Source organism: Scylla paramamosain, unplaced genomic scaffold (assembly GCF_035594125.1).
Source record: "Scylla paramamosain isolate STU-SP2022 unplaced genomic scaffold, ASM3559412v1 Contig82, whole genome shotgun sequence".
In the NCBI taxonomy this organism is placed as follows: domain Eukaryota; kingdom Metazoa; phylum Arthropoda; class Malacostraca; order Decapoda; family Portunidae; genus Scylla; species Scylla paramamosain.
The window spans coordinates 80,001-85,000 of record NW_026973747.1 but is presented as its reverse complement, the minus strand read 5'-3'; the positions used below and the strand labels follow the sequence as shown (position 1 = coordinate 85,000).

Below are 5,000 nucleotides of genomic sequence, written 5' to 3'. Positions count from 1 at the left end.
CGTGTGGGCGGCGGTGCAGGTGTCGACGAGTAGGCGACACACTCGGCGCAGCAAAATGGTGGAGGCTGACTGTCTTAGCCATGCCCACTCTGTTAAAGCTGTGGAGCGAGAACTGCACAGCCTTATCATGATGTCTCACTTGATGTATGACCAAGGAAGCTCAGGCTGTAGCGCGTCTGACTACAATGCAAGATTTCCCGAGTTCGAATCCTGGTTACGGCCGGGGTTTTTTTTAGGACGATTGCTCGCTCCTAGGTTGACCAAGCATTAAAATGTGTACCGGTTAGCTATAACTGGGAATGTAAAGGCGGCTGAGCAAAGAACTGGCTACCCTACTCCATGTGCCGAGCCCCTATGCCAACGCTTATGATTAACCGCGGCTCACCTTTACGCTTTAATGATCGAGGACAATAAAGCCTTTCCTTGATGTATGACTGAGAACGGTGAAGTCGTGGTGAGGGAACAAAGCGTCTCTGAAAAGTATAGTCAGAATCCAATATAGTCTCTCTGAACGGGTTTACGTCAAGAGGAGGAAAAAAAAAAAAACTGCCGTAAGATAATAACACTCAACGGACTTATAAGTATCAAGGGCATAATATTCCTGAATGGCGGCGATTATAAGATTTTTCAAGACAATAATAGATCAGAAAATGCTGGATTCTCCGAGGCATGAAGGCTAAAAATATATATAATGAAAAGAAGATGGTAATGACTACACAAATGAACTCAGCATTGAAGAGAGAGAGAGAGAGAGAGAGAGAGAGAGAGAGAGAGAGAGAGAGAGAGAGAGAGAGAGAGAGAGAGAGAGAGAGAGAAGAGCTGTGTTTATTACTTAATTACTGTTATGTTTTATGGGTACCATTGCTCACGGGAACAGAGGAAGTGCAGCTGACGTTAGTATGGAGTTCACGGCTTCATGACACCTTTCATATAACGCTACACACTGTTTATTCACTTTTTAATTTTTTTTTTTTCACAATAACGCTTCTTAACTTCTCTTTATGCTTGTTGCTATTATTATCCATTACTGCTATTGCTGCTGTTGTTGTTGTTATTCATATGTACTACAGCGCAATAATATGGAAGTAAAGAGCAAGGTTTTTTTTTTTCTTTGTTCCTCTTCTTTTCTTACCGGTTTTCCTGCATTGTTTCAGCGTCCGTGCGGGAGGAGAAAAGGAAAGAAGCAATAATAATGGAAGAGTGTGGATGGGTGGAAAAAACAACAACAACAACAATAATACTGCTCTAGTTCTCGTGTCTTTGTTCGTGATCCGCTTGTTGCGCATCCGTATCGCTTATTTCTTTTTCCGCTTCTCGTAATGTCATTTGTTTCATCACATTTTCTGGTCTTTCTCCGGTTTTCTTATCATCATTTATTCGCGGTGGTGTTTCTGTATTCATCGCGTTCGTTTCGTTTTTTTTTTTTTTGCATGTTATTTTCTCTTGTTTAAACTTTTTTTTGTAACATTTTCTTTTCTTTTTCCTCTCCTTCTTGTTCTTCTTGTCGTTCTTCATTTCTTGCTCTTGTTGCTGTTGTTGTTCTTCTTCTTCATCCTCCTCCTCCTCCTCCTCTTCTTCTTCTTCGTTATTCTCATCTGTCGTTGTCATAATGTTCTCTCTTTACCTGTTCTTTTCTCCTTCATCATGTATTAATGTCTTGGCTGCGACGATCATTCTTTTCTTTGTTCTTCTCATCACTCTCAATGATGAACAAGAAACATCCTCTTAGGAGGGAGCTCGCCTCATAATAAAAAGCAGGACAATAAAAAAGGAAGAAAATCATGGAAGAGAAGATCAAGAGAAAGAGAAGTGAGAAGAAAATAAAATAATCTTAATACGAGGTAGTTTATGAAGTGCATCTTTGTTTTTAGATGAGATGTAATGATGACGACTATGATGATGATGATGATGATGATGACGATGGTGATAATAATGATAATAATAATAATAATAATAATAATAATAATAATAATAGTAATAATAATAATAATAATAATAATAATAATAATAATAATAAAATAATAATGATACTGGAAATAAGTACAACAACAACAACAACAACAACAACAACAACAACAACAACAACATTGGACACAAAGACAAAATTTTCCTTTAAGCAGTAAGGAGGGAACGAGAGAGAGAGAGAGAGAGAGAGAGAGAGAGAGAGAGAGAGAGAGAGAGAGAGAGAGAGAGAGAGAGAGAGAGAGAGAGACAAACTATACAGACAGGGAAACTACAGTACACACCCACCCACCTACCTATCACCCACCTTCCCACACACAGTAAAAAACAGAGCAGGTACATCGACTTGATATTAAGGTTACGAAAGGATACGAGGCGAGGATCCCGAAGCCCGAAGCCAGAAGCCCGACGCGTGAGAGGAAGCACGAGTAGCGACGAGCGTGTGGCGGAAAGCCGGCGGTGGGGGGGGAAGAAGAACAGAAAAGGGAAACAAACGAGACCAGGAAACAGGGGCAGGGTTACATGACGATACCAGAGAGAGAGAGAGAGAGAGAGAGAGAGAGAGAGAGGCATGAAGTTATGACAGAGATTAGCTTTAATATTTTTGTTTAAGTCTGCTGCCTCAGTTCTCTTATTCTGCCGAGGATGAAACGGGAACGAGAAGGGCTGTGGGGGAGGGAGGGAGGGAGGGAGGGAGGGAGAGGGAGGGAGGGAAGAAATACGGTAAGGGAGTAAGGGCGGGAATATAGAATGAAAGAATGAATAAATGAATGATGCATGGAGTCGAAAAGGAAGAAAGGAAAGAAAAAAACGGATGGAAAGTAGAAGTAAGACAGTAAGGAGTGATGGAGGGAAGGAAGAAAGATAAGAAAATAGGAGGGAAGGAGGCAAAGGAGATAGGAGAGGAGCACGGAGGGGAGTGAAGTATGTATTGAAGGAAGGAAAAGAAAGAAAGAAGGAAAAGAACCTTAAGGAGGAAGCAGCAAAGTAAAGAGGCCAAGGAAAGGAAGAAGGGAAGGAAGGAAGGAAGGAAGGAAGGAAGGAAGGAACGAAGAAACGAAGGGAAATCATAGTAAATGCATAGTAAAATGAAGGATGACTGGTGGGGAAAGAAGCTAGAGGGAACATATATCGATAAAGTCAACATCTGGGCGGCTGGGTGGCTGGATAGACACAGATGGATGCCTCACCAACAAATACACTCCGATACCTTAAAGATGAGAACGGGGACGCTGAAGAAGGCAATGATGAAGGCACTTTTGGCTGCTGCAGAGGAGGAGAGGGAAAAAGAGAGAGGGAGAGAGAGAGAGAGAGAGAGAGAGAGGGAGTGGGAAGGAGTGCAGAAATCAGGTATGTGTGTGTGTGGCATGCTGATGGAGGTGATGGAGGTGGTGGTGGTGGTGGTGGCGGTGAGGGAAGGAAAAAGAAGGGCAAGCAAGCGTGTATGTATGTTTGTTCTGGGTCAGTGCACCGCCGCCTTCACTGAGAGCACCTTTAGTATATACATGAGGCGGAGGGAGAGCTGCTGCTTGTGATACTGTGGTGGTGATGGTGGTGGTGGTGGTGGTGGTGGTGGTTGAAGGTGGTGTAGTGTGTGGAAGTTGAGAATGAAGTAAGTATGAGCGGGGGATGAGTGAGAAAGTTAGCCGAGAGAGAGAGAGAGAGAGAGAGAGAGAGAGAGAGAGAGAGAGAGAGAGAGAGAGAGAGAGAGAGTAAAAAAGGTAATAGCGTCGCAAGTGACACCTGGTAACCACAATTAGGAGAGAGCGGTACTTCTCCCACCCAGAATTTGCTTGGAGCGGGGATCGAACTTGCAACCTTTCAACAGCCACGCACGTACCATAAAGCCAACTCCCGTGAGAGAGAGAGAGAGAGAGAGAGAGAGAGAGAGAGAGAGAGAGAGAGAGAGAGAGAGAGAGAGGGGGAAAAAGAGCTGAAATGTGAGAAAATTTGTCGAAACGAGTGGCCCCCAGCTGGGTTGAGGAGGAGGGTGAGTGGAAGTAAAGGAGAGGAGTACGGGAAGGCAAAGGGCGGGTGTGGTAAAGGCATGGAGAGTGAACGTGTGAGACTAAGGTGCAATGGTAGGCTGGGAAAAACATTAAACCACGACTGTAAAGGTGGAAGGAATGCAGGTGTGAGTGTGTGTGTGTGTGTGTGTGTGTGTGTGGTGGGGGGATACTGGAAGGAGGGAGAATGCTCGTATAAAGGTGAAAATGGAGGGAGCAGCAAATAGTTAAGGATGGGGGTGAACGTGTGAGACTGTGGGCCCATTCATTAAACATTCATTACACATTAGGGTTACTGGCCCGCAATCCGAATCCCCAACGTCGGGCACCCTACTACGAAACTGGCGCGCTGATTTTTTAAACAGAAAACGGCAACCCGACGTTCGTACGAGGTTATCGGAAGAGTTGGCAGCCTTTGCTCCCGATATTGGTAGACCTGAGCACATATAAACAAATCCACGTGCTACCTTTACTTCGCCCACAGCTTCGCCGCTATCATGAGTGTGCCTGCCTCTTCTGTTCTCCTCCTCTCTCCACGAGAAAAAGCTGTCGCACTCACAAATGCTCAACGCCAGAGACTGTCTGAGGTGATAACTTCAAAGAAAATCCTGTTGGATCATTCTACAGACTTCAACGGGATAAGAAAAAAAACAGAAAGCTTGGGAGGAAGTAGCTGCTGAATTCAACCTCAGCTACCCTGCTGAACGTCCCAGGACAGTAACCCAGCTCAAACGGGCTTGGGAGTACATACGGTAAGTGGATGTAAATATTCTGTATATTTTGTGTATAGCAGGTGAATTTTTGTGTTTAGCAGAGCAATAACATATTGCATCATGCTGCATCCGTAAGGGCAAGCTGAGTGTATCTCATTAATTAAATTAACACTCAGGTTTACCTCTCACAAAGGGAGTGTGTTTATCTTGCTGATCTAAATTGGGTTTTTAGCTTGCTGGTGTACTGTAAAGGGGTGTTTTTCAGCTTGCTGGTCTAGAAGGGGTGTTCTAAGCTTCCTGGTCTAAGGGGGGTGTTTTT

General features: G+C 44.1%; 1 long non-coding RNA gene across 1 annotated transcript in view; it reads left to right on the top strand.

Moving 5' to 3' along the window:
- The first annotated feature begins 4,319 nt into the window (after positions 1 to 4,319).
- Positions 4,320 to 5,000, top strand: part of LOC135098803 (uncharacterized) — a 2,060-nt gene continuing 1,379 nt past the window's right edge. The window contains exon 1 of the long non-coding RNA XR_010267398.1: positions 4,320 to 4,720. This is a non-coding gene — a long non-coding RNA (uncharacterized LOC135098803). The remainder of the gene's footprint in view (positions 4,721 to 5,000) is intronic.